Below are 23,263 nucleotides of genomic sequence, written 5' to 3'. Positions count from 1 at the left end.
GTGACATTAAGCGTATGAGCGCATTTAACCTGCTGACATCTGTGTATTTTTGTTCCATATTTTAAGTTTCTGAATTAGAACTGAAATGAAATGTAGCCTACACCAACCAAGCATTTTAAGTCAATTAATGTTAAAGGTTAATATTAAGATTTCTTTGACCAAAAAAACAGCTGTAATACAGTTTAAGATCTTTAAGATTTTTTATATATAAATATGTATATGTATTACACAGTTGGGGTCTGTAAGATTTTTGAAAAGAAATTAATACTTCTATTCAGCAATGTACGGTGGCCCAGTAGTGCACAACACAACGAAATTAAAAAAGCAAACATAAGTTCACAACACAACGAAATAAAGCCACAACACAACGGAAACAAGCCACAACACAACGGAAATACTCCCGACCACTAGGGGGCTCTCAGAGCTCGGTAATATTAGTATTCCTTGCTACTGTTCTATAAAGTCGACAGTCTTACAAAGATATCAATACCATGATTAGTTTTAAGTATGTAAACATTGTATATCGACATGAAATATTAATTAAAAATCAACTACGTGCACAAAATAGCTTCATATTTATACTTGTGAATGATTTGACGCGATACTGTGCATGATGAAGGGAACATCCACCAATATCACTAAGTGGTTAAAACGTATAATTTGTATTCATTACAATGACTTTGTTTAACATTTAAAAACAGACATGTTCAAATTCCAAAGCTTGTTAGTTCCTGTTGATAAGACTGACAAGCTTTGGAATTTGAATATGTCTGTTTTAAAATGTTATAAGTAATTTTAATAAATACAAATTATACGTTTTAACCACTTGGTGGAATTGGCAGACGTTCCCTTCACCATTCACCGTGGTAGTGCGTCAAATCTTTCACAGGTATAAATATGAAGCTATTTTGCACGTAGGTGATTTTGAATTAAAGCTGCTGTAGGTAACTTTTGTAAAAAATATTTTTTACATATTTGTTAAACCTGACATTATGTCCTTACCATGGTCCTGACAGTAGAATATGAGACAGATAATCTGTGAAAAAATCAAGCTCCTCTGGCTCCTCCCAGTGGTCCTATTTCCATTTGCAGAAATGCACCGCTCCCGGTAAGAAACAACCAATCAGAGCCAGGAGGAGTGTCTTAGCAGTGTCAATCAATCAAGCTCGCGTGCGCGCTGATCTCACCCCTCCCATGCACAGCGCCAGCGCATACAGGCTTCAAGATTACCGGTGTGCCGCAGCTTTGCTTATGGCGGAAAAACAATCCAAACTGCCAATTCCTCGAGTGGCACCTGCTCATAAAATAAAGACGGGTAAACGGAAAAAGACAGATGACGATGATAAAAAAGCCAAAAAGAAAGAATTAGATAGAGCCCGAAATAAAACGAGGGTAAATATCGGAGCGGCTTTTCCGAGGTGGAGGGAGCTACGTGTCCTGAACGGATTAAAAACCGATGCAGAGCCAGCCACATTTCTGCTTGACAAGTAAGTATCCCTGCTTGATTTGTTTAATTTTTTAAGAACTACACAACTAAGATAATTTCAAAACAGGACTGACAAATTATGTATGGCGTGGTTTCTTGTAGATTTCAGGGTGGTCCTTTGCATATAACATCGTTTTATTTCGCCATAAGCAAAGCTGCGGCACACCGGTAATCTTGAATTTGACGCCTGTACACTGTGCATGACAGGAGTGTGATCAGCGCCAGTGTTGCCAGATTGGAAATGTCCAATTATCGTACCAGAAGCTCAAAATTATCGTATTTGGAAGAAAATTATCGTACATGACTTTTTAGTATAGGTAAATGAACTAAATTAATAACTAATGATTTTTATAACGGAAAGAATCAATACTGAACTAACTTAAGCTGGACAATCACACTATTTTAGCTGCTGTACAACCAAAATGATGTTCCCTTTATCTCTGTAAAGCTATACTTTGACACAATCTGCATTGTAAAAAGCGCTGTATAAATAAATAAAGGTGACATGACGAGTCAAATGTACAGAATACAGCTTTATCTATAGACCAACAACTTTTTGACATGACCTGCAAATTACCACAATACATAAATAATTTGGCGTACCTTAGTGAGAAACAACTGACCTAAGCGCCGCGGCAGGAACGTTAACTTGTGCTCGTGAGAGAGAGTCATTCTCCACGATTATTGGCCGAGAAGATGTAACATGAGATGAGATGGAAGACATGCGTAACAAAGTTCACGTTCTCCTTACAACCATGATGTAGAGGATCCACACAGCTAGATCAATGAACCGATTATAAGGACCATCATTTGAAGTGTCACAAAATACTGAAATTATCGTACATTATGGGATTTTTTTCATTATTGATCGTACATCGTACAGAGGTCAAAATTATCGTACAAATACGATAATTATCGTACGTCTGGCAACACTGATCAGCGCGCACGCGAGCTTGATTGATTGACACTGCTAAGACACTCCTCCTGGCTCTGATTGGTTGTTTCTTACCGGGAGCGGTGTATTTCTGCAAATGGCAATAGGACCACTGGGAGGAGCTAGAGGAGCTTGATTTTTTCACAGATTATCTGTCTCATATTCTACTGTCAGGACATAATGTCAGGTTTAACAAATATGTAAAAAATATTTTTTTTTTACAAAAGTTACCTACAGCAGCTTTAATATTTCATGTCGATATACAGTGGTTACATACTGTTAAAACTAACTGTGGTATTGATCGTATTGATATTACATTGGCAAGGAAAACTAACTTTACCAAGCTCTGAGAGCCCCCTAGTGGTCGGGAGCATTTCCGTTGTGTTGTGGCTTTATTTCGTTGTGTTGTGGCTCGATTTCGTTGTGTTGTTAACTTATGTTTGCTTTTTTAATTTCGTTGTGTTGTGCATTACTGGGCCACCGTAGTAAGGGCGTATTAAAGTGCTCAAAAGTGACAGTAAAGACATTTAAAATGTTACAAAAGATTTCTATTTCAAATAAATGCTGTTCTTTTGAGCTTTCTATTCATCAAAGAATCCTGAAAAAATGATCATGGTTTCCACAAAAATACTAAACAGCATATCAGAATGATTTCTGAAAGATCATGTGACACTGAAGACTGGAGTAATGATGCTGAAAATTCAGCTTTGACATCACAGGAATAAATTATATTTTAATTCATTAAAATAAAATGGTTATTTTGATTTATCGTTTTACTGTATTTTTGATCAAATAAATGCAGCCTTGGTGAGCATAAGAGACTTCTTTCAAAAACATGAAAAAATCTTACACACCTCAAACTTCTGGAAAGGTAGTGCATATATAATAAATAATATCTGTTAGGACTGGCTATATTCATCCTGGTGTTCATTTCCAGGCCCGTGTAGACCCTTTGTGAAGCAGTACAGCATTCATTTAGTGAGAGACACAGAAAAAAAGGAGTAATGGGGATTTCTAAATTGATAGGGATGGGCAGATGTTCACTTCTCATTCCAGATGTTCAAAATAGTCCGTTAGGAGGATTATGGGAAGGATGAGTACCCTGCACTCCTAATGCCTGAGGCCAAGCACACACTCCCAATGATTCCTGCAGCATCCACACATGACCGGTGCATGGTGTCCATATTGATTTAGTCTTTCTCTCTCAGTGAGAGTTTGATTGTTTGGGGTTGATGAGAGACAGCATTGGAGGCTGTGGCTTTTGTGAAACTAAGAGATCACTGCACCTGATTACCTTTACACAACCCACCTTTACCAGTGGAAAGTTCAACCCAAGGACATCTGAAGATAATAAAACATGCTGAAATCTGATTGGAGCAGCTAAATTTTAAAATAACCAACTGTGGATGCATATCAATTTTTCATTAACATGAAGTCTACATATTTACAATATAAAATAGATTTTTTACTGACTTTTATTAGTGATAAATGATATATATACAGAGTATATATTTGGTTGGACCCCCTTGTGCTTTCAAAACTGCCTTAATTCTTCATGGCATAGATTCAACAAGGTGCTGCAAACATTCCTCAGAGATTTTGGTCCATATTGACATGATAGCATCACACATTTGCTGCAGATTTGTCAGCTGCACATCCATGATGCGAATCTCTCGTTCCACCACATCCCAAAGCTGCTCTACTGATTGAGATCTGGTGACTGTAAAGGCCATTTGAGTGTAGTGAACTCATTGTCATGTTCAAGAAACCAGTTTGAGATTATTTAAGCTTTGAGATATGGTGCTTTATCCTGCTGGAAGTAGCCATCAGAAGATGGGAACACTTTGGTCATAAAAATATGGACATGGTCAGCAACAATACTCAGGCTGTGATGTTTAAACGATGCTCAGTTGGTACGAAGAGGCCTAAAGTGTGCCAAGAAAATATCCCTCACACCATTACAACCACACCAACCTGAACCGTTGATACACGGCAGGATGGATCCATGCTTTCATGTTGTTTACACCAAATTCTGACCCAACAAACCAGTTGTTTTTCCAATGTTCTATTGTCCAATTTTGGTGAGCCTGTGTACATATTAGCCTCAGTTTCCTGTTCTTAGCTGACAGGAGTGGCACCGGTGTGGTCTTCTTCTGTTGTAACACATATGCTTCAAGGTTTAAGGTTATTTGAGTTACTGTTGTCTTTCTATCAGCTCAAACCAGTCTGGCCATTCTCCTCTGACCTCTGGCATAAACAAGGCATTTTCACCCACAGAACTGCCACTCACTGGTTGTGCGTGAAAATCCCAGTAGATCAGCAGTTTTTGAAATACTGTCATGGCACCAACAACCATGCCACATTCAAAGTCACTTATATCACTTTTCTTCACCCATTCTGATGCTCAGTTTGAACTTCAGTAGATCATCCTGACCGTATGTACATGCCTAAATGCATTGAGTTGCTGCCATAAGTTTGGCTGATTAGATATTTCTGTTAATGAGCAGTTGAATGTGTACCTAATAAAGTGGCCATTGAGTATATATATATATATATATATATATATATATATATATATATATTCACAAACACACAATTTATACACACACACACATATACACACATGTGACCATGTACCACAAAACCAGTCATAAGGGTCATTTTTTTGAAATTGAGATTTATACATCATCTGAAAGCTGAATATTGATGTATGGTTTGTTAGGATATGACAATATTTGGCCGAGATACGACTATTTGAATATCTGGAATCTGAAGAGTACAAAAAAATCTAAATATTGAGAAAATTGCCTTTAAAGTTGTCCAAATGAAGTCCTTAGCAATGCATATCCACTCACAAAAACACATTTTTGATATATTTACAGTAGGAAATTTTCAAAATATCTTCATGGAAACATGATCTTTACTTAATATCCTAATGATTTTTGGCATAAAAGAAAAATCTATAATTTTGACCCACACAATGTATTGTTGGCTATTGCTACAAATATACCCGTGCGACTTATGACTGGTTTTGTGGTCCAGGGTCACATATTGTTAAAATTATCAACATTACTTCTACTGCTGAATATTCAAACATTGGTGGGGGTTTTTTTTTAATCATGTTCTTGCCATCATTTCTGCATTGTGCCCAACAACATCCCTTAACCTTGGTTAAATGACTGTAACACAGTTGGCTTATTGCTTGAGTCCACTGCCTTTCTCACCTTTGTTAGTTTGTTCAAAAGAGAAAAAGTATGTACGCAAGACAAATTTTCCCAATTTTTGACACTGTGACACCTGATGCACTTTAGTGCAGAATTACACACTGAAAAAGCTCAATTCACATAGTTTTAAAACAAGTAAAAGGTTTTGAAAAATGAGTTTTGCTTGCTATAGTGCTTAGCAACTTTTTCTGTCACCAACCTTTCCCATTCTCTAACCTCTTTCTCTCCGTCTCTGCGTCTCAGTGCCTGTGTGAGAGGGAGGGTTGATTCTATGAAGGAACCTGCCAACTACCACATTTTGCTGACCATCTGGCAAGAAGCAGTTATGCACCTGTTAGGAGCAGCTGCAGGAGACAGGAGCTAGGTACAGACATATCATCTCTCTCTCTGTCTCTCTGTCTTTTTATAAAGTCCTAGCAAAACCTGTACATCCACCCATCCATCAGGTGCCCTAAGGGGCCACAGGGAGCTCTGCCAGTGAAGACAAATTAATACAGGTTCAACTGGAAGGCATGTGGGCAAAATGTGCTTGCTTTCACCAGATGAAACATTTCATCCTGTGCAGAAAATTGAGGTTGCCACAATGTCACGGAATTTGAAGAAAACACTTAAAATTTTAAAAATTGAGACCTGTTGACAAGGCCAGCATGCATTTTCATGCTGGCCCAGGCGGATTTATTCTAGTCAGAAAAATGGTTTGGTAAATTGAGTTTATATGTTGGCATGGCTTTCTGGTGAAGCTTATAGTTAACTTAGTTAAGAAGCTTAGTGGGAACACTAGCACTCCACCAGCATTAAAACACCAGCCACAGTGGTCTTTTCTGAAGTGTGGACACTTCTAAATATAATACATGTGATGATTTTGACAAAAATGAGACAAAAAAAATTGTGACAACAATTTAAAATCTAATTAAAGCTGCAGTCTGTAACGAGCTAAGTGATCATTAGATTTAATCAACATTGGTAGTGCAATTTATTGTAATGCTTTTTTTCCTCAGTTGGTCAGAACAAAAGTCTAGCTGCTGCTAGTGAAACGATTCTTTCCGGTTTGCTGTCTCCTTTTTTTTGAGTCAGTAAACCTATCTGACATGGCCTAGCAATGCCTTCACACTGGCTAAATAACTCAGCACAAGGACTCCAGGTCTGTACCATCAACCGCCGCTCTCAGCGGGGAAGTGCCAACCGGCAGCTGGCCAAGCTGGCATGGGCAGAAAGCACCAAATCCCAGCATTCTGATGCCCTACGCAGGGTCAGGCTCCACCCATCAACATACCAGTTACCAGCTCCCACTCCAACACATGTGCAGCTATTAGCAGGAACAGTCACCAAGGAGACAGCATAGCATGGTTCTGTGCTATCAGGGAGAAGGGGGATATGACCAATTTACTGTTAATGGCATATCAAGTTGTCAATTTCCATTTCTACCTTTTGGATCACAGATATGGACAGCTGAACCAAGAACATTCCTGAAAACAGACCAGAGCTCTGAGCCAAGAGATTGTAATTATGAAGAACGTCAGGTTCATTTAGGAAACAGGAAGTATTATTACACTCGCTCTGGAATACTTGATTCTGATTGGTCTATCAGGGTATTGAGCAGTCAAACATTTGGTATGATGACCGCTGTATTGTATACAGTGTTATTTTCATGTCTCGTGTATCACTTCAGGGTCTATTTTCATCTAATTGGCGATGTCTTGTGATAGTAAAAATAGAGCCACAGGTTAAAGCAATAAAGCAAAAATATCACTCCTGAAATGTCATGCCCCTTACCATTACCATAACGATGCCATCAATTTTGCTATACCAGTTCAAGCCCGATTCAGACCCTGAGAATGTTTATGAACAAGATTGTTTATGAACGCAATAAATTTGCATATTCTGTGGGCAGGGATTGCAACCCAAATTCCGGAAATGTTGGGACGTTTTTTAAATTTGAATAAAATGAAAACTAAAAGACTTTCAAATCACATGAGCCAAACTTTTATTCACAATACAACAGAACATAGAACATAACCTAAATCTTTAAAGGGAGAAATTTTACACTTTTATCCACTAAATAAGCTCATTTCAAATTTGATGCCTGCTACAGGTCTCAAAAAAGTTGGCACGGGGGCAACAAATGGCTGCAAAAGCAAAAATTTTTGAAAAGATTCAGATGGGAGAACATCTAGCAACTAATTAAGTTAAATGATATCAGGTCTGTAACATGATTAGCTATAAAAGGGATGTCTTAGAGAGGCAGAGTCTCTCAGAAGTAAAGATGGGCAGAGCTGTAAAAAAGTACGCAAATCTCATCATCTACAGTGCACAACATCATCAAAAGATTCAGAGAAACTGGAGAAATCTCTGTGCGTAAGGGACAAGGCCGAATACCTTTATTGGATGCCTGTGGTCTTCGGGCCCTCAGACGACACTGCATCACTCATTGGCATGATTGTGTCAATGACATTACTAAATGGGCCCAGGAATACTTCCAGAAACCACTGTCGGTAAACATAATCCTCCGTGCCATCTGCAGATGCCAACTAAAGCTCTATCATGCAAAAAGAAAGCCATGGCTTCGTCATAGAGTCCGGGAGCTGAATTGGACTGCCTGCAGTCCAGATCTTTCACCTATAGAGAAAAATATATCAAAGACGACCACAAACTCTTCAGCAGCTGGAAATCTATATCAGGCAAGAATGAGACCAAATTTCAACACCAAAACTCCAGAAACTCATAACCTCGATGCCCAGACATCTTCACACTGTTTTGAAAAGAAGAGGAGATGCTACACCATGGTAAACATGCTCCCGTCCCAACTATTTTGAGACCTGTAGCAGGCATCAAATTTGAAATGAGCTCATTTTGTGCATAAAATTGTAAAAAGTTTTAGTTCAAACATTTGTTACCTATGTTCTATTCTGAATAAAATATTGGCTCATGTGATTTGAAAATCTTTTAGTTTTCATTTTATTCAAACTTAAAAAACGTCCCAACATTTCCGGAATTCGGGTTGTATTTAAATGAGTGACATTGAGACTTCACAAGATCCGGAAAAAGCGCACTGTAGTCCCAACGAGCTGTAGTTCTTGAAAAGTGTTTTCTGTTAAAGAGAATATCTCCCTTTGGATTGGACTTTGAGTTTTGTAACCTTGCAGATATTTTTTTTTAATGCTCAAACAGCAACATTACACACCAACTAAAGTTGAAAAAGTGAAAATGCATAAAAGGACCCCTTTAAAGTAGATGGTATGTTATTTTGTAGCTACGCTACTGTTGAAAAGTTTTGGGAAAGAAAGATTTTTAAACAGAAATCAATATTTCAGCAAGGACACATTCAATTATTCAGCAAGGGTGCATTAAATTGAGCAAAAGTGAAAGCAAATACAAAAGTTACAAAAATTCTATTTCAAATAAACGCTGTTCTTCTGAACTTTCTATTTATTTATATTTATATTCTATTTATATCTATTATTATTTTTATTATTACAGTTTCCACAAAAACATTAAGCAGCACTGCTGTTTTTAACACTAATAAGAAACATTTCTTGAGTACCAAATCAGCTTATTAGAATGATTTCTGAAGGATCACTAGAAACTTTCACACGCTGTATATTACGGATAGGAAGCGAACTGGGAACTGCTAAGCTACTGTAAGATCTCAGGTTTATTTGTGCTATTGTTTACCTCTCTCCTTTGTCTGTGGAGATTTTACTGAGCCTTATGTGGCTTTGATGTGGAGAACAACATTCAAATTAGCTCGTGGAACGCAATTATTTAATTCCTTGAAGAGGATTCATGTTTATAGCAGCTGAGCGCAAGGAATGTAAATAATGTCCGGTTCTTTGATTTGAAACTGCTGGGAGGGCGAATGAATAAATAGCAAAGAGATGTTGCCCGGTTTATTCTCTTTATCCTTTTGTTTCAGCCTGACTCTAGCCTACAATTGAACTCCAATCCTCAGTCTCAGGGTCTCTGCTGTGTCGTTATTGTTCACCTCATCCTTTGTCCTTGAGCTCTAAATGGCCTTGATGTCGAGACGGCCATTCAAAACCAGCAAATCATTTCATTCTTTGAGGAAGAGTCATATGAATCAAACATGGAACAAATCACAGGTAAAAAACATTAAATGCTTTGACATAAAATCAGTGGGAATCATATAGTGAGGTGAACAAAGTCATTAAACCAAGTCAATTTACTTTAATTCCTGTCTTTGTGTATTAATAAAACACAGAACAAATTGCTCCCATTATATTTAATGAAGCTGAATAAATTATTGTTATTTTAGTATCATACTATTTATAGTTTTATTAATATTGTTTTATTTTTGTTGTATGTTTTTGACATTTTTTTTTAGTTCATGTGTGTTTGTATATATGTGTGTGTGTGTGTGTGTGTGTATACAGTCGAACCAAAAACTACTAGATATAGTTTTTTTTTTTTTTTTACTAGTGGGTGCAGGACACTGTAGTTCTAATTTTATAGTTTTCACTATAGTGAAAATAAGAAATGTTACTAACTGAAATAAAATAATTTTTTGTATATTTTACTTTATTTCAAGTAACAGTTTTTTTATGGTTTTGGCTTTTATATATAACTGCGCCACATACTTTATTTTTCCCATTGTACTGAAAAAATAAATATTATTTAAATTACATTTTTAAATAAATAAATAATTAAATAGTATGTACACATTGTCATTTCATGAAAAAAATAAAATAAAAAATATATATATATATATATATATATATATATATATATATATATATATATATATATATATATATATATATATATAATCTTTATTTTTTAACAAATGTTCATGCAATTTTACCAACACTATCATTATAATTATACGAATGATATATATATATTTTTTTACCATTGATTTCCGCTGAAAATAAAGCTTGCCACTGTGGAAGTCAAGCATTGATCTCTCAGTCTTTTTTTAGTGAATATTCGCAGATGACGTGCAGCTTTGACTTTTCCAGTGTAGACAGACTGAAAACAGTTAGGATGCGTCATCAGTTACGTCCAGTGTGGATACAGCATACGTTGTTGTTTTTTTAGCAGGGCCTGTCTGTAAGACAGATCTACTTCAATCAGCAGACACAAAGAGAGAAAGCAGCACTGGCTGGATGAGCGTTTCTCTCTGTGTGTCAGTTCTATCTTTTATTCATTTGTCCACTTATTCAATCAGATCTTCATTATGCCACATGCCTCCCATGGTCAGGGGTCACTTTGACTCCAGGGACCATGCGGTTCACCCCACCCATGAGCGATGCTCAAGTCATGCGGCTTCAGAAAGGGGGTCGTCAGCCTACAGGGACCCAGAGTCCTCCAGAACAAAGAGGCTAGACAAACACGATCTGCAGACAAACGAACAGGGCCAGATTCAAATGACCTCATGCACAGCCTGTTTAGTTCAAAGACAAAGACCTTTAGATTCACTTTAAGGGACACTGTGATGGATGATGCAACGCTGACCACATGCGACACGTCAGTTCGTTTAACTGGAAAGACAATCTAAGATAAAATGCAAACTTGTGATGACCATTATTTTAGTTCTGCATGAACTCCAATTATGTTTTATCTTTTATAAGAATCTCAGAATGCAAATGGGATTCATAAAAGAGTAACAAATAAAACAATCAATACATAATAATATAACAAAAAATAATGCTATTATCATTAGGATAAGAAACAAAGGCATTTGAGACATAAGGCCTTGCGCTCCAGATGATAAAATATCTCTGAATCTCACTAAATGTCAGGAGTGAAATGATTACAGAGTCATCTCTGAAACATGCGGTGGAGTAGGTGGTGTAGTGCTGAGCTGTTTGGTGACATGTTCCCGTGTTTTGTTTGCACGCTGCTAAATGCATAAAATTCAGACTAATTAATTTGCGTGTCAGACAGAGCATTCATTAGATATGCAAATACCTGCATGTCCTGGTTAAGCAAAAAAAAAAAAAAGGAAAAAAATGTGAGAGTCAGAGATAAGGAGTCTAATTTTTTGGCGAAGCAATTTCAGACCGCAGAAGGGTAACTATAAAATTAGAGGGCAGGAAAAAGCTACAGTAGGTGTCGAATTAGCAAGAGGAATATTAGAGGCAAAGATTAAACACTTTTAAAGATGACATACTCAAAAAAATTATATTATATATGTTTGGAACATCAAGAGGTTGAGTAAATGACGACAGAATTTTCAACTAATCCTTGAATACCTCTTCCGTTAATTCATTGATTCAACCCAACCAAAAGCTCAAATAAGATCTCTTGGTTTAAGCCTATTTTTGCACATAAAGGGATTCAAAGAACTAACTGGGACATGAATTCTCATGGTGAAAGGAAAGAGAGAGTTACATGTATTTGTGCAGAGTAGGACATTCATGTGCAGGACTGAGGGCAATTGTCTACAGCATCGACACATTTTTCCTTTAGTGTTAAAGGTATAGTTCAGCTAAGAATGAAAATTCTAATATCATTTACTCACCCTCATGTCGTTTCAAACCTGTATGACTTTCTTTCTTCTGTAGGACACAAAAGAAGATATTTGAAGAATGTTTCTGAACTGTTTTTGTACAGTCAAGGTCCAAAACAACAATGTATGGATGAAAAACCAAAACATCTTCTTTCATGTTCCACAGAAGAAATAAAGTAATTCTGGTTTGGATCGACATGAGGGCGAGGCAAAATATGCCAAATAAACCACAATTAAATTTTATTTTTAATTATAAAATAAGCAGTGTTATAAAGAATATGCAATTAATTGTCTAGCACGGATTCAAGGTGGAAGTATTTGTTCTAAGGGTAAAATTGGTTCCGCTAAAAGTGTGCACATGTGTTTTTGTGTGATTGTATTGGTTTGCCCTTGAGATCAGGGTCTGTGTCTTTGAGAACGCATCCACTGGCACAGAGAATGGCATGGCTGGTGAGGAAGGTGGCACCGTTCGTTTCCTGGCAGCTCTGTGCTTCTGTCCATAATGATGTTTAGGGCTATGTGCTCGCCGGTGCCAAAAATCTGTTCTATACCATTTGTTGAGGTCTCTTGAGGATATCATCATGAAGGAAAATGAAACCTGGATTGTCTGCAGCCGCTAGAAGTACGACGAGGGGAGGAAATGGGACGGGATCAGTGGTCAGATGGTAAACAGGGGAGGCGAACCAATAAAGACAGCCAGCCTTCTGATCTGGAAACAGTAGTTCTGTCATGCTCGACTGTAGGCATAAATCTGCTCTGATGCTTTGGGTTTGGGGGGGGTTTAATTATGCTTCAGATGACACAGACGTAAATAATCATACAGTTTCTCTGGACGTGTTAGAATCTTTATGAGATGCAATGTGTTAAACTATGAGGTGTGAAATACACCAAGAGAAGAGAAGAGACGAGACGAGACAAGATTAGAAGAGAAGAGATGATACGTGATGTGAAGTGAAGACATCAGATAACAATGGCTGGAAGAGCTGAGAAAAACGAGAAAAGAAAGAAGGCGATTCCAGAATAAAATAAAAGTGATTCAACGACACAAGAGGAGACTCACAATGGTTAGAGATGAGACAAGATGAGACGAGACAAGATGAGATGTCACGTGATGTGAGGACATCAGATAACAATGATTCGAAGAGCTGAGAGAAACGAGAAAAGACGAGGCCATTCCAGAATAAAATAAAAGAGATTAAACGACACAAGATGAGACTCACCGAGAAGGCAACAAATGACAATGGTCAGAGATGAGACAAGATGAGATGAAATGTCACGTGACATGAAGACATCAGATAACAATGGCTGGAAGAGCTGAGAAAAACAAGAGAAAAGACAAGGCGATTCCAGAATAAAATAAAAGCGATTCAACGACACAAGAGGAGACTCACAAAGGTTAGAGATGAGACAAGACGAGACGAGACAAGATGAGACGTCACATGACGTGAAGACATCAGATAAAAATGGCTGGAAGAGCTGAGAAAAACAAGAGAAAAGACAAGGCTATTCCAGAATAAAATAAAAGTGATTCAATGACAAGATTAGACTCGCCAAGAAGGCAACAAATGACAATGGTCAGAGATGAGACAAGACGAGACAAGGTGAGATGAGACAAGATGAGACGTCACGTGATGTGAAGACATCAGATAACAATGGCTGGAATAGCTGAGAGAAACGAGAGAAAAGACTAGGCGATTCCAGAATAAAATAAAAGACATTCAACGACCCAAGATGAGACTCGCCGAGAAGGCCACAAATGACAATGGTTAGAGATGAGACAAGATGAGATGAAATGTCACGTGACATGAAGACATCAGATAACAATGGCTGGAAGAGCTGAGAAAAACAAGAGAAAAGACAAGGCGATTCCAGAATAAAATAAAAGCGATTCAACGACACAAGAGGAGACTCACAAAGGTTAGAGATGAGACAAGATGAGACGAGACAAGATGAGACGTCACGTGATGTGAAGACATCAGATAACAATGGTTGGAAGAGCTGAGAAAAACAAGAGAAAAGACAAGGCGATTCCAGAATAAAATAAAAGCGATTCAACGACAAAAGAGGAGACTCACAAAGGTTAGAGATGAGACAAGATGAGACCAGACAAGATGAGACCAGACAAGATGAGACGAGACAAGATGAGACGTCACGTGATGTGAAGACATCAGATAACAATGGTTGGAAGAGCTGAGAGAAACGAGAAAAGACGAGGCCATTCCAGAATAAAATAAAAGAGATTAAACGATACAAGATGAGACTCGCCGAGAAGGCAACAAATGACAATGGTTAGAGACGAGACAAGATGAGACGTCACATGATGTGAAGACATCAGATAACAATGGCTGGAAGAGCTGAGAAAAACAAGAGAAAAGACAAGGCGATTCCAGAATAAAATAAAAGCGATTCAACGACACAAGAGGAGACTCACAAAGGTTAGAGATGAGACAAGACGAGACCAGACAAGATGAGATGAGACGAGACAAGATGAGACGTCACGTGATGTGAAAACATCAGATAACAATGGTTGGAAGAGCTGAGAGAAACGAGAAAAGACGAGGCCATTCCAGAATAAAATAAAAGCGATTCAACGACACAAGAGGAGACTCACAAAGGTTAGAGATGAGACAAGACGAGACCAGACAAGATGAGACGTCACATGACGTGAAGACATCAGATAAAAATGGCTGGAAGAGCTGAGAAAAACAAGAGAAAAGACAAGGCTATTCCAGAATAAAATAAAAGTGATTCAATGACAAGATGAGACTCGCCAAGAAGGCAACAAATGACAATGGTTAGACAAGACAAGACGAGATGAGACAAGATGAGACGTCACGTGATGAGAAGACATCAGATAACAATGGTTGGAAGAGCTGAGAGAAACGAGAAAAGAGACGGCCATTCCAGAATAAAATAAAAGAGATTCAACGACACAAGATTAGACTCGCTGAGAAGGCAACAAATGACAATGGTCAGAGATGAGACAAGACGAGACAAGGTGAGATGAGACAAGATGAGACATCGTGTGATGTAAAGACATCAGATAGGGTAACAATGGCTGGAATAGCTGAGAGAAACGAGAGAAAAGACGACCCAAGATGAGACTCGCCGAGAAGGCCACAAATGACAATGGTTAGAGATGAGACAAGATGAGATGAAACGTCACGTGACGTGAAATGGCTGGAAGAGCTGAGAAAAACAAGAGAAAAGACAAGGCTATTCCAGAATAAAATAAAAGTGTTTCAATGAAAAGATGAGACTCGCCAGGAAGGCAACAAATGACAATGGTTAGAGACGAGACAAGACGAGAAGAAACAAGATGAGAACAAATTAAATAAAACCAAAAAATGAGATGAGATGAGACAAGACCAGAATAGACGAGAAGAGAAAATGACAATGGTCAGCCGTGAGGAGCAGGAGCGAGGGCCGGGTTGAGGAGCAGAGAGCGGCACACTGAGGAAGGCAGGACGCAGGAAGCAAGAGCAGCAAAGAAAGTTCAGTTTGTTACTAAAGCAATTTGAAGACAGATTTGGCCGGCAGATGGTTGGCAGCGCTGTGTTTGTTAAACCAACTGGTCGGGTACATTAGGATGTCGGGGAGCAGCATGCATTGAGTCTCCATTTAGAACAGCCACACATGGGGGAGGGGAAGAGGGGGTGCCGGCCTGGCAAGCTGGTCAGGAAATAACGGGAGCGGTCGCAGAGCGGCCAGGGGAAAAGCTAATTAGCCCACGCATGGCCCGCAGTCTCACACACACAGACACGCACTGTATAATGAGACTCAGGTATGTTTGACACCTCTCACAGATCGAAAGACCTAGAAAATACTCGTCCAATCACCTCGGCCCCCTTCCACATGTGATTTATTCCTATCAATCTACTGCAGTCTGATCTGCTCTGTTGTTTCTTTTGCTTTCTCTGTCTCTCTGTTCATGTAGTCGTCAAAAACATTGGCACGGGCCCCTTGATGGCAAAATATAGTGGCATCAGCAAACCCGCGTTATTATCGTTAACGAAAACAAAGACCATTCAAAACATTTTTATTTAATAAAGCTGAAATAAAATAAAATATAAATATTAGATGTTAAACTTTAAACAAAATTCTACTGTAGTTTCTTACAAAACTACTGTAAGATGAAGCACTAAAATTACTAAATGGGAAATAACAAAAAACTGAGATAAAAAATAGTACTATTAAAAATTAAATTAAAATTAAATCTGAAAATATAAAAATAAAAGCTAATTCAAAATATTATTAAATACTATAACAGAACATATATAATACTAAAATAACAAACTAGTGAACTATGTGAAATTCTAAAGCACAGCTGTATGTCTACAATATATGTTTCAAATAAACAATAAAAATGCTGCCCACCATAAAGAAAACCATTTTCCAAAAGATTATTTGACCCAAATATAAAAATACTGTCATCATTCAACAAGAAATGTTGTACATTATAAATGTATAATTTAACATTTATCCATATGATTTGTGAATGAATCATTCAGGGGTGCGTTTCCCAAAAGCATCGCAAGTTCCGTCGTTACTTACATAGTTCAACGATTTGGTGTTTCGCGAAACCATCGTTCAAACGAACATTCGCAAACTGCATCGCAAACTTGTGTGGTTGGAACGACAGCTCTCGAGCTGTGGTTAGAAGCATAGCTTCTTGTTTTTATGACATGTGGACTTAATAAATCGTTATCTTTAGCAAAATAAGCAAGCTGACATTAAGTACAATGTATATCTTTTATTTCGAATATATACAAATATCATTTATATATTTTAGTTTGTCAAGAGAGTGCATGTGCGTACATGCTCTAGTACGTCAAAACAAGCATTTGATTTAATCTGGAAAAAAGCAAAATAAAGGAGGAAAATGAGAATTAGTCCTCTAATGCCATGTCCGTAATTTATAGCAGAAATTCTAGCATTAATTCGATCTCAAACAGATTCATTTAAAGAAGTTATTACTCCACCACCTGCGTGACATCATTCACCAACGTGGTTGAACGACAAGTTTGCGTTGGTTTCGGGAAACAGTCGTGACTAGGTAGTTGATTTGTTCAACGATGCATTGTACTATGGGAGTTCAGCAGCAAGTTACATTGTTGTTCGGGAAACGCACCCCAGACTGGTTTCAGTGATTTTTTACATTTAAAAAAAAAAAAAAAAAAAAAAAATCTGACTCGAATAATTTATGAATTTTCTGAAACTTAAATTTCAGTCTGTTCATGCAAAATTATTATAACAGGTCATATGGATCACTTTTATCATACCTTTATGGTGCTTTTTTGGAGCTTGACAGCCTCAATCTTTTTTTCTTTCTTTTTTTTTTTTTACAAAAAGAGTGGTTGAATAATTCTTCAAAAATCCACCTTTTGTGTTCCCTGGAAAAAATAAAGTCACTCAACGTGAGGGTGAGTAAATAATGACAGAATTTTTATTTTTTGGGTGAACTGTCCCTTTAAAAATCAATTAGCCGTCCTTGGAAGGCCACACAATAAAGGTAGAAAAGCGCCGCAAACACCCACTTCCGATACACCTCCTCCCTCGTAATTACAGCCCACATTATCCATGGGAGACTGGTGGTGAAGGTGCGACTGGACTTTTACTGCACTAGCGTGTAATAGAGTGAGGCTGCAGTCGCTAATTAAGGCCATTGTGATTTCTTGCAGACATTGATGGGGAGGTGTAATTGGTGGAGTGCAGTCAATCTCCTGGATTTTGCTCAGGGCGCACTGAGACTAGGTAAACCACACATGTGGAGACCTCGGAGGGGAAAAACCTGTCTTTTGTTAGCCCTTAATTGAGATGCTAATAGATGGGAACATGCCACACCAAGTTCTTGAGACGTGAGGACAGAGAGAAGGAGAGAAAGTGAGAGAGAGTAAATGAGCACAAAGGCAGGGGGGTGGATGGATGGAGCTCTACCCCCTGTGGATATGACACAGTGCCCCCTTGTGGTTACTTCTACCAGCATTGTAGCTAGCATTATGATGCTACCATCTCTCCCAATTAACAGCCCACAAATGAAACAGAAAGGGTAAGACCTGAATATTGAATATCAAACAATCTCGCTGTGATCGATAAGAGCAAATCTTCTTCATTTAAACCCTGAGTGATCTTCACTCTCTGCAGTAATATGGTCTGCTCTTGGAGCAAAGCGCTGTTAGCTTATGACATTCATGTTTTGCTTGAGAATGAGCCGAAAGCAAAAATAGCACTGATGTCTGTATGTGTAAGTCTCCACTGCAGCCAGATTTGTAGATCTGCTAAGCTAAGTAGGAAAAAAAAACCCTCTTGCTCTCATTTTGGCACTGGTCTATTATTAATATTCTTCGCTTTGAACTTTTTATCCCTATGGTGAAACTCAATGAACTTGCATGTGTGAAGAGTCTGTGGCTAATTGCATTTTGTGTAATTATGGGATGGCTGGAACTGATGGTTGCTTAGCAACTAGCAGGTTAAATTCACAATATTCAAAAACGTCAGCCGCACTACACTGTTTGAGCTAAAGACTTTAAATATTACACAAGAGTCACTCTTCTCAAGAGGAACAAATCTGCCCCAAGGACACAAACATTTCTGCATGAAATTTTCTGTCAGTACTGTATATTTTTAATTCATCTTCTTATGAATCACTTGTCATCTTTGGACATGGTTTTTGGAACAAAGAAAAGTCAAAATTTTCAGTGTTCTTAACATCATATCAATATTAGATGAAAGTTGCCCACACAATACTCAGCCTCTATCAGGTTTAAAAAAGGTGTTTTTTTTTTTTTTAATTCTGAACCTGATGTCAATAAGTCCATTTCACATAGCCTACTTCTTTACTAGGGATGGGCATTTTTTCAAAATATTGTATTTGAACATTTGGGCTCGTAAAAAACGAATATTCGAATATTCGTTTATTTAAATGAGGTTAAACGAGAAAGACGTTGTTTTATTCATCAATATTTTGTAACCATTTCTGAACAAGCTTACGATTAGGCAATATACACAACAAGCTTATTATATCTTAAGGTTTTCTTTTAGTTCAAAGCATTAAACAATATGTGTGAACAGAAAATATTAAGAACAAAAGCATTAATCTCAAGCAGCGCGAGCGGGAAAAACACCAATAAAGCAGACAGCGCCGCCAGTTATTGTACAAAACGTTCATAATACACTCGAGTCAGTATATGGTTATCGTGTTTATATTGTTTCACATGTTGAGAAAAACAATAATATCCACATGCTCGGGTGAGAAAACGAGCCGTGCTGACAGACGTTGCAGAGACACAAAGATAATAATACATAACTGTGTGCTAAGCTAAGTTTCTAACAGTAGCACTTTGTTTTCTGTTCGTAAATATATCTCCCTCGACGAAACTTAAAGGAAACATATGTCTCAAAATCATTTTGCTATCAGTTAAGTTATCATCTCGGCTCACTCGGGAATAACTTACAGCTGCGCTTACCTGTCGTGAATGCAGTGATGGACAGCTGTCTTTCCTCATTTGACTGGTGTTTAGATTTCATGTGCTTTCTCATTATGGTGTTGATATTATAACTCGGTTTCATTAATTAATTTGATCAAAAGTAATTCCATTTTGTAAGATCATTTTCATCTAAGTAATTCCAAACTTTGCGAGGCAGACGACAATATTATGTGACGATCAAATAAAAGAAACTTGTTAAACATGCTCCGCAGCGCCACCGGGTGCATTTAGTTATAACTGCGAGTTTTAGTGCTTACGATTTATCATGGATTCACTGTATTTACGGCCAGCAAAGCAACATACTAAAATTCGAATAGTATTTTTATTTTTCGAATATTAATTACAGAACGAATATTCGACTATTTGTGCACACCACTTACACTTGCATGCTTCTGCTAATTGCTACTTACAGCTGTATTTGATTGTTTTTGGTGGAATCCAAAATGGCTGACAAGTTCAAGACTAAAAATACCAACTTAATGTATAAATTTGTACACTGTGTCAAGTCTCCAACTGCACACTATGACGTTCTTGAAGTGATGGAAAACATTCGATAAAGAACAATAATTTTTCTCCTCAGGCAACATGCTAAAACGTTAAGAAGCTAATAATGGCTGCCTTTTCCAGTAAAATGAGGAGGGTTTTTTTTTTCTGCAAGATTGTAAGCATTCTCTCAGACAGTGTAAGTGATTTGTATTTGTGCAAAATTAACACATTTTAAGATATGTTGGGATATAATTATGCCTTCAGAAAGGTAACAGGGTTAACATTTTTAGTTTAATTTGACATTATAAGCCATGTGCAACTACAACATGCTTCTTAGAAAAAAACAAATACTGATATTTATACAAATATCCACTTTTCACAAATAAAATGTGACTGACTGACTCTCTCTCTCTCTCTCTCTCTCACTCTCTCGAACCTGCGACCTTCGGGTTACAAGTCCAACTCTCTAACCATTAGGCGACAGATTCATTTGAACTCATTTGAAAAAATTATCACAGTTTCCACTAAAATATTGGTAACACTTTACAATAGGGTTCATTAGTTAAACATTAGTTAATATATTAACTAACATGAACTAACCATGAGCAATATATTTGTTACTGTATTTACTAATCTTCATTAGCGTTAATGAAAATACAGTTATTCATTGTTTGTTCATCTTAGTTCACAGTGCATTAACTAATGTTAACAAGATTTTAATAATGTATTAGTAAATGTTGAAATTAACATTAACAAAAATTAATAAATGCTGTAGAAGTGCAGTTCATTATTAGTTCATGTTAACTAATGTTGTTAATTAATGAACCTTATTGTAAAGTGTTAACAAAATATTAAGCAGCACAACTGTTCTCAACATTGATAATAATAATGTTTCTCAAGCTGCAAATCAGCATCTTAGAATGATTTCTAAAGGATCATGTGACACTGAAGACTGGAGTAATGATGCTGAAAATTCAGCTTTATCATCACAGGAATTAATAACTTTTTAAAATGTATTGAAATAAAAAAAAAATATTTTAAATTGTAATAATATTATATATATCAATATTATAAATATCAAATACTGTAAATGCAGCCTTGGTGAGCATAAGACATAAGAGACTTCTTTCAAAAACATTAAAAAATCGTACAGACCCAAACTTTTAAATGGTAGTATATTAGCAGTAAAAGCTGACGTTAGTTATTCCTAAAAATATTGAGTGTAAACCAGTACTGTTGCCCTACAACAGATACAGTAGCCCTCCAAATTCCCAACATCCCCCACACTAACAGCAGGCGCTATAATCCTAAAAAAGCACCCACAGCTTTCAATCCACCCTTGCAGACAAGATTTATGGTGACATCAAATCTTCCCTTACGCAACACAGACGGCCCCCAACTCAAGATCTGAATCCCTCATCTACAGCATCCCATCCAAGCCGACAACACCCCCTCCCCCCACAACCCCCCCAGGTCTTCCTGATTTCTCCCTCTCCTGTCCCTCACTCATAATGGACCCAGCTGCCAGTCAGACCAAGCTTTATTAACCCCTTGTCTTCTGACACTCATTTCATTGTGGCTAGGGGTCAACAGCTGATTAGAACACCGGTGAGGCGGCACTCTACAGACGACCTTCGACCCCCGGCAGCCTCTCCGTTTGGGCAGCGGGCCAATAGGAGGCAGCGCGGCCTCCCTTGTTGCCATGGAGACAGGGCCTGCTGAAGCGCAGATGGCTCAGCAGGGGGTGGAGTGGGTGGAGAGAGAAAGACAGCAGACAATGGAGGATGGAGCAAATAAGTGAGAGAGAGAGAGAGAGAGAAAGGGGAAATGCAGTTAGCAGGATGGCCGGTAGAAGGAGTGTATGAGTCTGCAGGCGTCTCAGAAAAGGAACACAATGAGAAATGCAGAGACTTGTGCAGCTAAAAGCTTCTTTGACAGCATGCAGCGTTCATAAACTCCTGTCTTATTCATCTGACAAACTAAAAGAGAGCCTCTGCTGTGGGACACAGTTGATTTAACCCTCATGCATGTTCTGTTGAGACTGCCTTATCTGGCTTATGTGTTCGGAGTGGTTTATGTCTAAACATAAAAGGCTTAATAGTATTTGAAATTAACCTCTTAATTCTAAACAGACTTTCAGAAATGTCACTATTAACCATTGTATAGTTGTGTTGCTTCTTTTTGGGTGTCAATTTGAGCACAGCAAAACCACATAGCAAAAAAAAATAAAAAAATACAATAAATCTAAAATCTATTTTAACAATGACAGGACTGTATTTTTACACAAATCAAGGAAATGCTATTGCTCATGTTTTATACCTGGTGTTTTGGAGCTCCCATTTTTTCATGGAGGATGTTTAATCTGTGTTATCAAGTTAAATAACTCATTATATATATATATATATATATATATATATATAATACAATACATACATTTATTTATATTATTTACTATTATTATTATTTTTTTTTTGTATTATTATTTTAAGATTACAAAAAAGTGACATATCAACCTGATACTATTTTTAAGTTAATAAAAAGGCTTTGAACATGCCAAAGAGAACATGAGGGTTTAAAAACGCAACACTACAGTATCTTACAGTAAATCTGGATGTCTTAAATGACCACACTGCTGCAAAATCCCTCTTTTCTATGAACATGCATTCAGCCATGCAACATGCCAAACTGAAAAAATTATCAATTTTCCAAGGACAAAAAAAAACTAAAAAAGTTACAAGTTCTCTTCATACCATATTTTTATGAAACAGAAGTAATTTAGAGGGTCATAGAGTGACAAAGATACAAAAGGCTTTTACAAAACTGAATAAAATATTAAGGCTATCATTATTTTATTATGCAAATTAATCCGATAGCAAATATAGTTCTTGACATGTAAACTATGGTTAATAGGTGGCCTCTATGGGATAAAGAGCCAAACAATCAGCATTTAGTTGTTTTTAAGATTTTGAAAGTAGGAAACTGAACAGAAAGTCAAATGCCAATGGTGCAGGCCACTGGGAGTCATCATCAGCTGGAGCCAGCGCTCCATGAAAAAACAAATCGCACCCATATGCTTTTCCCACTCGGAGGCCTGCTTCCCCTTTTCTCATCCCCAAGGTCCCAATACTACAGCCGCTGTCTGTAAGAATGACTGTGTGTGTTAGAAAAGAGAGACAT

The 23,263-nt window shown here is 37.5% G+C and overlaps 1 protein-coding gene and 1 long non-coding RNA gene across 4 annotated transcripts in view; one reads left to right on the top strand and one right to left on the bottom strand.

Annotated features, from left to right (window-relative positions):
- The window catches only part of msra (methionine sulfoxide reductase A), an 86,225-nt gene that overhangs the window by 319 nt on the left and 62,643 nt on the right, over positions 1 to 23,263 (bottom strand). The gene's annotated exons all lie outside the window — the stretch shown is intronic.
- Positions 1,433 to 22,020, top strand: LOC125278366. Its single transcript, XR_007187127.1, has 4 exons — positions 1,433 to 1,487; positions 5,888 to 6,008; positions 9,558 to 9,744; positions 21,670 to 22,020. It is a non-coding gene; the product is annotated as an uncharacterized LOC125278366 (long non-coding RNA).

This window comes from Megalobrama amblycephala, linkage group LG11 (assembly GCF_018812025.1).
Source record: "Megalobrama amblycephala isolate DHTTF-2021 linkage group LG11, ASM1881202v1, whole genome shotgun sequence".
Taxonomy (NCBI): Eukaryota; Metazoa; Chordata; class Actinopteri; order Cypriniformes; family Xenocyprididae; genus Megalobrama; species Megalobrama amblycephala.
Note: the sequence above shows the minus strand (reverse complement) of the source record. Positions and strands in the feature narration are given on the sequence as shown.